At 38.7% G+C, this 13,120-nt stretch overlaps 1 protein-coding gene across 1 annotated transcript in view; it reads right to left on the reverse strand.

Annotated features, from left to right (window-relative positions):
* Positions 1-13,120, reverse strand: part of GRID1 (glutamate ionotropic receptor delta type subunit 1) — a 559,848-nt gene that overhangs the window by 246,532 nt on the left and 300,196 nt on the right. The gene's annotated exons all lie outside the window — the stretch shown is intronic.

Genomic DNA, 13,120 nt, shown 5'->3' on the forward strand with positions numbered 1-13,120 from the left:
CAGCATTTTTCTATAATAAATGTCTGAGGTTTTATTTTGTAGTGAAATTTAGACCAAGAAAAAGGTCAAAGCTTATATTGAACCAGGTTGCTCTCAAAATTAACAGTGACCTGATCACAGATGTACCATGTGATTAGGAGCCCTTAATTTTATGTGAAACATGTATATCTTGTCTTGAATAAGAAGGTATTTAACCCTCTTTTCTCATGTTCATTTCTCACTCTTTTACCATCAAATTTCAGCTTACTAGATTGTAACAGCTGGTGGGTTTTGGTTTTGTTTTTTTTTAAATCCTGGAAGTAACCATCTTCTGATGAAATTCTAAGTATCAATACCACAGACACCTCTAAAGACAGAGGACTGAAAACCAGTCTGATTCAAGTCAGTAGCATTCCTTGCTGCCCCATCTGAGTGGGCTCTTAGACCACCACTGAACTTGGTGTTGCATGGCCACAGAACACAGATGTGAACTTCACCCCCTAAAAAACACTGTATGAAACCTCACATAAGTAACATCTTGTGAGGATACACCGGTTAAAGAATTTAGCTCACGTACAAGTGCAATATATTAAGGTCACCAAGGTAACTAGCAAACATTAGATCCAAAAGAAAAGCACTGAAAATCACCTTGAGTAGCTTTGTACTTCTATCCAAACATGGGAATGCTTGTTAATGTGATTAATTCAGCTTCAGAAAACAGCTGAATTACAGAGAAACATCCAAAAGGAACAGAAATCACAGCAGACTCTTTACTGCCTTTTTAACTCCAGTTTAGTTGATATGATCATCACTCCAGCCAACCCCATCATCAGGAAAGGTGCACTCATGAGGGTTTTGCTGGTGACTTAGGCAAATCTATACCAGTTTTATCACACAGTCAAATACCTGCTAGACTTGCTTACTGTCTAAAATCATGAGTCACTGAGGAAAAGAAGGGGTTTATTGTTATGCAGGCATTTCTGGAAAATGCCAGAAGACTTCAGCACTTGTATAACTGCTAAATATTGCAGGTGTGCTGAAATAATGACAGCGACAAACAACTATTGTTTACAGGTTAAAGTATTTTATTAAAGTTGTCAAGCTAAGTTTGGATTTTGCTAATTTAAATTCAGTAAACTAGCATTCATTACTATACCTATGCTCACTTTATGGATCTGTGATACATGAAACACAAAGATTTTTCTTCTACTGATGTTTAGTCTTTCAAAATTACTGCATTGCTTGACAAGCAGTAAGAAAATTCCCTTTTTTATAGTTCAGTAACGACTTGTCTTTTTGTGCAAGCATCTAAGTTATCACTGCACAAAGGAAAGCTGTTTACAAAAGATTAACTGTGCTGATATTGCGCCAGGTTTTTTAGCCTTATGTTTTCAGCTGACCTGCTGAATTACTGGTTAGAAATATTGTTGTAGATCAGTGCAAAATACTTGATGCCCATGGTAAGACTATTTGGACTTGGAAGACCATTTTGCATTCCCTTACAAATTTTTCCCCCAAGGAAAACAGGCTATTTCCCAGTTTGAAAAATAGAAAGGACTCAGACCTTTTTCCAGCTTGAGAACAAAGCAAAATTTGAAATGGAAGAGACTGTCCAAGCTCAAATGTACAAGCACAATCTGTCAGTTTTTCACAGATATAAGTGAATGTGAATTTATTCAGTGTTGGCAATTAGAAAGATCTGCATGACTGCATCTTCCTGAACACTGAGGTGCCTGGTCCTACATGACACTGGGGAGGAGGAGAAGGCTTGGTGGGAATTCAAAGGTGGAAGTGGGAACTGAAGAGCAGTCTTTTCAGAAGTGACTAACAATTTTAGGTGCCTGCATGTTGGGATCTTTTTTCACAAATAATTATTTGGAATCATTACCAAGAGGGCAATCTTTTCTTAAAATGTATCAGTACATAAATACACAAACACATGCACATATGCAGGAGCATCTGTTTATAAATCATAATGAATTAGGCTCAGTTTTATTTTATCTGACATATCACACAAGAAAGTGAGTTTGATGCGCTCACTTTTTTTCCTCCATTTAGTAGATCACAGATTCATGCAACATAAAAGAAAAATCGAGCTTTGTTCCATGGCAGCTAAAACAGAAATACTCACAGAAACAGTTATGAATTTCTTTTCACTTCCCATAATTTAGGACAGTTAATCCTCCATTTTCTTTAACGCTAAAAGGAGTCTTATAAAATTCACATAGAATTTAACAAAAATAAAGGATTCTGCAAATGCTTTTGTCTGTTAAAATACATGTGCTTTCTGTCTCTTGTAGTCTTAACAGTGACTTTTTATTAAAAAGTTCAGATTCTAACATTAAAGTGTTATCCTGAACCATTACTAATAAATTAACTCCTTGTGCCCATTTGTTTCATACTTTCTAGGAAAAGCATAGCAATCCAAACTCAATCACAAACACTTCTGTCTAGAACGTCTGACAAATGAAAGATCACTTTGCTGTAACTACACAACCTACAGCTACCTCTGCCTTCAGTTTTCCAATGACTTATTTTTACTCAGGATGTAGCCTATATTCAACCATAAAAATCACATAATACTATTTTAATTATCTAATTGCCCACCTGATTTGCACATGCTCAACATGCAGAATTTCAGAGACAATATTTGAAAATTTCTCTTTAGAGAACATCAGTTTCTTGAAGATGATGTAACACCTGCACTCCAGAAGGAAAATGACACTATACAAAATGCACTCAGGTGAGCATTTCTCAAAAAAAGTGAACTGTAAAACCATTTAAGAATTTGATATGTTTACAATACTCTAGTGTCAACTACAATCATGTGAAATTAGCAGGTTGGAATTGGAACTAACTCACTAGAGTTTCATAAGAAAAGCAAACAACTTATGAACTTTGCATCTCTTCTGTTACACCTGGCTGGAGAGAGAATCTCTGTGGCTGAGAGTCTCCTTTCTAACTCTGACAGATGTACCATATGTTCAGGTATGACAACAGAAGAACGAGACAATTTCAGGGATAACTACTACAAGGTGGGAAGGAAAGCCTTGATGCACTGCTAACACATGAATTCTGTCGTTGCAACTACAAAACTAATGCTTGCCGTAAATAAAGAGCTTTATTGTACTATAAGGAATAATGAAATGTATCATTTCCTGCTGGAGGTTAGGCTGGTCACTGCGCTGGTTGACTGGAACACAAACATAGAAGAATAGTACTAAACGTGGCATTAGCTACCTATATGTAAAGCTCATTGTCATTTAAAAAGTAATTCATTTTTATTATATTATCTATAATCTTGTTTATATAAAAAAATGTTCACAAAGTTTACCATAGCATTCATCTTTCATAAATTTACAGGATCTGATTCTTGGCCTTGACAAGAGCAGCTTTAAGCTATTATTTTTTCTGTGAAACAGCTGTGTGGTTGGGCACAGCTGGCCTTTAAGGATGGTTCATTGTAGAAAGGAATTTCCAGAAGGTAGAGAGCATTATATTGTCTTTTCAACACCAGTTCCTAACCCCACTTGACAGAAGTAGAGGCAGCACATGGCCATGAAGCATTTTACTTTGGGTAGAAAACAGCTGGAAGCAAACTGAAGTACCAAGCTGGAGCTGAAGGCAACACTAAAGATACACCAAGAAATAATTTCACACCCTTTCATTCTTATTCATCGCCAAGTAAATTCTGGGAGGACTGAAGTATTGTCACCAAGCTCTATTTTCAAATGACCTACACCAATCCTTTCACTTGTACATTTGTCAGAGGGAAAAGTAAATAAGTCGGTGTGGTGGGTTGACCCTGGCTGGATGCCAGGTGCTCACCAAAGCCGTTCTATCACTCCCTCCCATTCAGCTGGACAGGGGAGAGAAAATATAACAAAGGGCTTGTGAGTTGAGATAAGGACAGGAGAGATCACTCACCAATTACCATCACAGGCAAAACAGACTCAACTTGGGGAAAATTAACTCAATTTATTACCAATCAAGCAGAGTAGGGTAATGAGAAATAAAACCAAATCTCAAAACACCTTCCCTCCACCCCTCCCTTCTTCCCAGACACAACTTCACTCCCGGATTCTCTACTGACCCCCCTCAGCTGCACAGGGGGACAGGGAATGGGGTTTATGGTCAGTTCATCACACGTTATCTCTGCTGCTTCATCCTCTTCAGGGGCAGGACTCATCACACTCTTCCCCTACTCCAACATGGGTCCTTTCCACAGGCTGCAGTTCTTCACAAACTGCTCCAGCGTGGGTCCCTTCCATGGGCTGCAGTCCTTCAGGCACAGACTGCTCCAGTGTGGGTCCCGCACAGGGTCACAAGTCCTGCCAGAAAACCTGATCCAGCGTGGGCTCCTCTCTCCACAGATCCGCAGGTCCTGCCAGGAGCCTGCTCCAGCGTGGGCTTCCCACGGGGTCACAGCCTCCTTCGGGCACCCACCTGCTCCAGCATGGGGTCCTCCTCAGGCTGCAGGTGGAGATCTGCTCCACCGTGGACCTCCCTGGGCTGCAGGGAGACAGCCTGCCTCACCAGGGTCTTCCCCACGGGCTGCAGGGGAATCTCTGCTCCAGCACCCGGAGCACCTCCTCCCCCTCCTTCTGCACTGACCTGGGGGTCTGCAGGGCTGTTTCTCTCACATCTTCTCACTCCTCCCTCCAGCTGCACTTTCTGTGTGCCCCTATCGCTGACAGGCTCAGCCTTGGCCACTGGTGGGTCTGTCTCAGAGCCGGCTGGCATTGGCTCTGTCGGACGTAGGGGAAGCTTCCAGCAGCTTCTCACAGAAGCCACCTGTGCAACCCCCCCCAGCTACCAAAACTTTGCCACATAAACCCAATACAGTGGGAAAAAACAATGAGATCAGGAAGGAAACGCTGAGCTTGTGAGTTTTCTCATTTGATGGCTGTAGGCTCTACACTTCACAAATTTTTTTTCCAGTGTAAGTTTTATTTGAGCATTATTTTCATGATGTATTTAAAGTAGTGAGAAAAGTGTCAAGAAGACTCAGATAGTTTCATTATTTTAGTATTTATACACTTGTGAAAAATATATATTCACCTTTTCCAACATTTTAGGAACAATATCAAGGCATTTTTCCTTATACTTAAGCTCCAAGAGAAGGCAAAAATGATCATTTCTTACCTCTAATACAAAGATACTCTATTGTAGGTTTGTCTCTCTTGACTGCAAATTGGACAGAACACTTCCCACTTGTTATTTCATTTCTTAAGACAGAATAAAACACACTTTTGAGGATTCACTGATTTGGAAGATAACTTATAAGCACTCTGAAGCAGGTTTCATAAACCACTTCAGTTTCATGGGTTTCATTAATTTTATTTTACAATGGCTGTTGGCCCCCATTTTTGCAACTGCAAATTGTTTACATAAGTAGTAAAGGATAATAAGACTGGTGTGAGAAACAAAGACGCACACCCTGACAATTAGACTTCTGCTGCATTGTAAGCTTTCTGAATGAATGATTTTGAATACCATCTTTTGGTCCTTGCTACAGATAACAACCTACTTGAAGGGTTTGAATACAATCTTGTATTTTAGAAAAGTGAAAGTGGACATACTTCAGAAGTAGCTTTTAAGCTAATAAATAACAAAATTCTCTTCCTTCAAACAATAGAGGCAAGATTACTATTTGTGCTTCCAAAAGGGCATTATTTTGTTCAAATCATCTAGAAGAATTAGACTTTGAGCAAGCACTGAAATTTTCAACCTAAAACACTCACAATGTGATTTTTAACTGTTCAGATAGAGTGATTAGACAAGAAAGTATATAAAACAAAGTCTGTTAAAATAGATATGACTACAGTAATATTAGAATGTAAATGGTTATTGGATCCCAGTGCAAATGTGAAATTATATTAGTAAGGTATATTTCCTACTTTTATAATTTTTTTCTCTGTTCTTGCAATCTCTCTCCAAGCACGTAACATCTCTCTCCACCTACCGCATTTCCTTATGTCTCTCTGCCTGCCACAGTCCCCCAATTAATGCTAAGATAATTGCTATCAGCCAGATAATTTTTCTACAAACATTAGAACTCACAATTTCAAAACAATGTCTGTGATTTAGTCACCTCATTCCTAGCAAAGTTTCACTTCAAACACTTTCTACTAAAAAGAAATCTTTGCCTTCTCACATGCATTTAGACACACCAGAGCTCACAGTAACACCTCTGCAATTATACCCCATTTTCGTTTTTTTTTTTTTTTAGAAATAGAGGAAGTCAGTAACTAGGCAATAGTTATTATAGCAAGTACATATAATAGCAAGTACAATAAATCCATGAATTAAATTGGCTTTTTTTATTATTCAGCTGATATAAGAACAGCTGTACCAGATGAGACCAGACAAGAAGTTCTGCTGAGCTCCATAGCCTGTCTCTGACAGAGTATAAAACAGGAGCAATTGTGGAGCGATACTTTCCTAACGTTCTCCCAACAACGCACAGTTTGCAGTGCAGGGAATTCCTCTGGCAGGTGTGGTTTCTATGTATTTCTATGCTCTACACGGGTGTATTTCTGCATTGTAACCCTCAATGGCTTTCTCCTCCATAGAACAGCAGTTTTCCTTTAAGCCCAGGTAAACTATGAGCATCCAGATCAGTTCACCTGCAGCATATTAACCAGGGAATTTTCAGGATCCCACCACACTCTCCCCTTTCCCATTTTTACACCTTTCTCTCCTGGATAGTTCTACTAATGTCGACCAAATACAAAGCAGCACGCCAGCACCTGCTCTGCCTGACCAACCGGGCACTACATAATGCCAGTCAGACCTAGAAGCTGCATTAGCCCCTTCTCAAAGAGATGAGAGAAAAGCAAGAAATCAGAGATTTATGGAAAGAATAAAGCAGGCTATCAGAAATGTAATCTTTGAAAAATACAGAGAACGCTGATTTGCCATTTAAATTTAGATCACAGGCTGACATTTGACCACCTCTCCGTAGAAACTGAAAATCTTACCACATGTGTTTTGATACAAGTATCAGGATTAATCAAATGCAAAGATCTACGCAGAAACCCTTGTGTTATCAAAGGCTGAAGCCTGTATAATGGCTGCAGAATTTTTTTTATTGGACAGTTATACTGCCCGCGTTGATTTTGTTATCAGGCTTTTAAATACAAAAAGGTCTTTGAATAGAGACAAATCATAGCTATTGGTGATTTTCACTCCTGTACAGATGGGAAAGGGACAGAACGCACCTTAAAGCCAGATGTGTTGCATTCACAAACAGATGTTTTCAGATTCAACTTATCATAGAAGGCAGACATCACTATTAAAAATATTAAAAAGTTACTCTGCATAACTGATGCTTCATACCTGAAACAGCTGATCCAGTCTGAAGGGAACTGGAGCCTCCCACAAGGCCCAGAAGCACAAAGATCTTTTAAAGGCTGCAACAGCCCTTTCACATTTAGCATGAAAGGTCAGCTACAGGTCTCTCCTGCTGGATTTTAACACTTTGCATTCAAAAGCACAAGGGAAACCACCTCAGGAAATTCATTACTGTTGGAAAAAATGTGGACATATGCTACAATTGATGTAAAAAGGGAATTCATTGAAGAACTAGCATTTCCATTCAAATGATCCACTTAATTCTTCCAAGTACAATAATTGCCACCTGTTTGTCCAATGGTAAACCACTCAAATGAGCTGTAACAGCTTCTCATCTCACTACTGCTGTTAATACATTAAAATACTTCTGAAGACACTATGCGGTGTTATTGCTGTATCTTTTTATGGGACAAAAACAGATGTATCCACAGAAACTATGCTTTTGCTAACATATATCCTAAGTTTAAACAAAATATTTCTTTCATCTAAATTAATTTTAATTATTGCATTAAATTACTGAGCTTAATACATGCTATGGCTGAGTACCAGCAATTCTAAACATCCATCCACCAGTACATTAGGAAAATACATTTTTCCTCTTTTGGAGGGCTGAGACACACCTTTCTGAAGCCATATTATTTTACATGAACATCTGAATTAATAGCATCCATTTAGGATGTTGGCACTGTAAGCCTGTCTGCTTTAACAAAAATGCAGTCATTACTGTTAAGAAGCTGCTACTGTATTATAAGTTTGGTTATCGTACTTTGGCCCATGAAGTACATCCTTCATGAATAAGACTGGTAACCCTAAACTAGGGATAAGCAAGTGCAAATAAGTGCATCCTGAAACAAGACAAAAGTGCAAAGGGAATGCCTTAAATAGGGAGGCAAAAGGTATCTCTTCTCATTCAGAGAAAACCAGAAGTCACCTGACAATTTGGAAGAGATTTAATCTGTATGCGTTTATAGCTTAGCGTCCAGCAAAGAGAAGGCAGAAGCACATCCCTTTGGTTTTAGTGGATTGCAGAGTGAGTCTCCCTCTTGTTTAAATCAACTTTAAATACTGCACATTCCAACCTCCAGAGAGACTGCAATAAAATTACTGCAGATAAAGAAACTAAATTCCCCCTTGAGGAAAGGCTACTGGCAGGAAGTCCTTATTCTTCTATATGTGTAACAATAATTATTGCTTGCATTTATACAGCAGCTTTCAGCTGAGGATCTCAATGTACTTTATAAACACCTGTACAGTGTAATAAAATATACACTATAAATACACATTACAGGAGCTAGTTGCTGTTATACCTACTTAACTACATGTCAGCAAATAATAATTCAACTCTCTATTGAAGAAACTTTCTCTCATTGGAGTATTTCTGTAGGTTCAAGTAAAAGACAGGTGCCCTGGGCACACAAGTAGCAGAAAGGCTGTCAGAGCTGCCAGCTCTCATGTTGTTGGCAGCATCTAGGGATGGAGTTTTCACTGAGGAAACGGGACATCTCTTTAAGCTTTCTATTTCTCAACCAGTCTGAGACTTTGGACAACCAAGTCCTTGCTGATGGTAATTTTATACTATCTCCAATCTTCTACACCAAGAAATCTAGATGTCACTTTGGCAGATGCCACCATTTCACTCCATTGCTCGCTTTTCAGAGCATTCAGAACAAGGTGGTTCAGAGGCATGGAATCTGTACCTTGTCTTGAGCCTTACCACCATTAGTACAGCTCGCTCTGACCGAGTCAGAGCCAGGCTGCAATTATCAGCCAGGCTCTGTGTCACCACACCACATGCACCATCCGGACGCCCGCTCACGTGGAGCCTGGGCATGGCACTGAGCGGCACTGAGCTGCACAGGGCTCCCCTGCCCTGGCAAGCCCATCCGGAACTTCTTGGCCAGTATGTGGTCACCTGCTGGCAAGCTAAGGGCAACAGTATGCATATTTTTAGCTCAGAACCCAGGAAGAAGGACCCTCTGGCCAAGCTTTATTTTACTTAATATATGTCCATCAAGCTGTAATGAGGATGGTGGTATGGGAAGTTTAATTTCCTTGGCTAGCTGTTTGACTCACAAAATGCATTTTCACATAGACACTGAATTCAGAAAATTAGAAAAATGTTGTGTCCTTCTTAATTTCCTCCTTTTTTTAAAGCCCATTTTTGCAATACAGTCTCCATAAAACTCTGCACAAAAATATAAAAGGATACAAAAACCTATTATAGATTCCTCTGTTCTCCAGTGTTTTCTGTTAAAAGCAAGATGAGAAGAATCCCTACTGAGATAACAAATCTCTTGGCGAGAGCAGGAGGGAGTTGAAAACAAAAACTAACTTCATGTCACACATAATGACCATCAATTAGTCCCTCCTGTCAGAATATGCCAATAACAAACAAACAGAAAAAAATCAATTGCCAATTATTTATTTACATTATGACAACTACTTCTAGTACAATGGCAAATACAAGTACTCTAACAACACAACTCTGATCCCGGGGTGGGGGGGGGGTGGGGGGGGGGAGAAAAAAAACCAAAACCCCCAAAACAACAAACACACAAACCAAAACCCAAAACAAAACAAAACTGACATGCTAGCGAATAAAAACATGAATCTGCTTATACCTTGTCATCAGCTAAAACCTCCTCAGGCATCCTTCTGTTAGCTCCATGCTTTTGGAACATAACAAGTAATGATTACTGAAGAGACAACTGGTAACACTGAGGTGGTACACTGTACCAAGATTAGTGCCAAAAGATTCTCCATTCATCGTATTGTAAACAAAAGTAACACATTTTAACAGACTGAAAAATCAGATGGTTTAGACCTTAGTCCTACAAATATTCAAGTGTGTATTTAGCTTTGTGTGAGGAAACTCAGTGGCAAGTCTCCTCCCACATTGGACATCTCTCAACATAAGAATAAGTGTTCACATAGCTACTACACATTGTGATTTATTCCTGTGATGATAATCAAGATAAACACTTCTAACACACAGAATGCACTTCCACCTTCCTGGATGTGAAGTCCTTCTTTCTTAGAGCAGCAAAAAAACCCAAGCAAAAATTTCCCACCTTTTTAACCAATCCTCCTGTGCAACCCTCCTCTCCAAACTACAACACTGGTATTTTAACAGCTTGTGCCCCTGACTGAATACATGGCCTTTGTCAAGGCACGGTAAACTTGCTCTTGACAAGCATGCCTAGGATTTGTTTCATATGTGCCCAGACACAAGCATTAAAAACTCAGCTATAGAAAAGGATAATGGGAAAATGGGAGCATAATGCTACACAGACTTTTCTGACTCCATTACTGTGTCTCACGCAAATTTAATTAAAATACCTTTATTTGAATAACAGTGGTCAAATACAGTAAGAGAGTCCCTTGTTTACTAGCCAAAACCATCCCCACTTTGGCAGCACAGTAAATCTCAAAAAAATTTTCAGTTACACCTAACTAGAAAGTTATTTTGAAATCTACACTCAGAGATAGCTAAGTGCTTGGACAAGGGAAACAAAACTTCACATTCTAAAGCAAGAAGATTCAGGGATCTCAGTTTACTTCAGTGACACTAGGGGGTTTATTTGCATATTTATAAAATTCGGTTTGCTATAGCATTTTCTTTACATATATTTATGAGTAAATGAAACAAAAGAGCTATATGCCTCAGTAAATTTAAATTGAAATTTGATTGTGGGACTCAAAGACAAAGCTTCAGTGCAACTACCCCAAAATCTGACAAGCTTGTATCTACTGATTATAGCCATTAATATGAAGGCCAGTTAGGAAGTCCAATATACCCTAAGGTTAACATTTGAATGAAGACGTCTATTTTTTTCCCCCCCTAATTAACTTAATTCCTTAGCTAAAGTTTTCTAATTTACTGGAAAGGAATTAGGCAATTCTGAATGTCACCAGGAAGAATTTCATTATTAGAAAAGGCTGTGAAGTACATCTCTGGCTGAGCAGCACCATGCAGGTACTGGTATCTTTGGTGGGCGCTGGCAAATCTACACACCTTAACAGGGTTCACGGAAGAAGACACTGTGCTAATTTCAGTTACTTTAAATAAAGCAATGGCTTGGAAGAGGACAAGATGTCGTCCCAGAGAGGATAGGATAATCTGTTACTGCCAGGCATCTAAAAATCCATCAATCAAGTAAAGACAAGATTTTAACATAATTACTGACTTCTCATTTTTCTATTCTTGTGGAATAGCTGGAGAGGGGAAAACAGAACCTTCTCCTTAAGAAAAGATTACATTACTACAATGCAGTGAAAGGAAAATATAAAAGATTAAAAATATAACTACTAAATTCACACTACTTTTACATATTCTAATTCCTGAGAAAAAACTAAATCTGCTGAGTTCATGAGAACAACTTAACCACATGATGTTTTAGTACAAAGACGTGGAAAGTCTATTTGAACTCTTGATGAACCAGCTGCAGGTTTTCAGATTAACATACCGAGTTTTTATTTTTATCTTTTATTCTGCTCCTCACTCCACATAGAATCAATCCCAGGTTTTTACTCCTGGGACACAACACATCAAGCTCTGCCTCTTTATAGCTTTAAGATAACTTCCACATACTGTAATTGATCATAAAATGACCAGATAAAGACTAACATTTCTCATTCTACTAGCTCATTCATGCACTGAGTGTAACTAATGGCTCTTTTAGTTGTCTTTAGGTTTGAGTTTAATCATCATTACAACCTTAGTGCTTTGATGCTACATAATATGTTAAAGAGTTTCTGTGTCTGAAATATATTTGGTTAATATAATTAATAATTGGGGGGGGAGATTTCTTGTCAGGAGAATGTGACGCAGATCTCCGAAAGACCACTTAAGAGTGCCAGCTGGAAATCTTTGGAAGGCAAAATAACACTGAGTGATTTTCTTCAGATTAGACTTGTTATTTTATCGTCTCAATCTCCTCATTTTAACAAAAACGAGGCTCATTCCAGTTCAGGTACTTCTTCAGATCTCTTCATTCACTCATATAATCATTCCTCCCACTATCAGGAGATTGCTCTTGGTCACCAAGCACATTAACAGATTTCACCTGCATCTTCTTCCTTCTCATCCTTAATATTTATTTAGATGCATCTCCTGACATATAACTACAATGACTTCTACAGCAGCGCAAACAATATAGCGGTAAACTTCAGGGAATGAGACAACCATGTAAAGTGCTGGAAACACCCTTATTTCAGAACCTTCTGGCAAGAGGTTGTAGATACAGTTTTACACTTCATTTCTTTTGACATGTCCTCAGAACCACTGCTGTGTGTATCTAGTGACAGTATTTGAAACCTCACATCCCAGCCGCCTCCAAGGCTCTATTACACTATCTACTGTTTGCATGAAAAAGAATCATTTTTTTTTCCCCTGGAAACAAGTACTCAGTGTTTGTATGAACACAGCTTTTTGTTCAAAAGAGTGGAATGAATGACCAGCAAAATGTGCTTTAACACCAGAAAAAAAGAGAGCTGGAAGTTAGGAGGTCACTGATTACATTATTTATACAGCAGGAACTATTTTTTTCTCAGTTTTAACGTAGAAAGGGTCTAATACTAAAATTATCACTTTCTGGTTATATCATAACAGTATCCTGATTTATGCTTTCTTTCACCCCTATTACCAAGTCTTCCAAGTTAAAAAAAAAAAAAAGGACATTTTCCTGTTCTTTCTGCTTATGTACTTCTGGTTTGTGGACTCACATTCCTCTCCAGTATGGTAACTCCCACATCCTCTTATTTCATATAAGTGCAATGGGATCAT

This window comes from Buteo buteo, chromosome 4, assembly GCF_964188355.1.
Source record: "Buteo buteo chromosome 4, bButBut1.hap1.1, whole genome shotgun sequence".
Classification (NCBI taxonomy): Eukaryota; Metazoa; Chordata; class Aves; order Accipitriformes; family Accipitridae; genus Buteo; species Buteo buteo.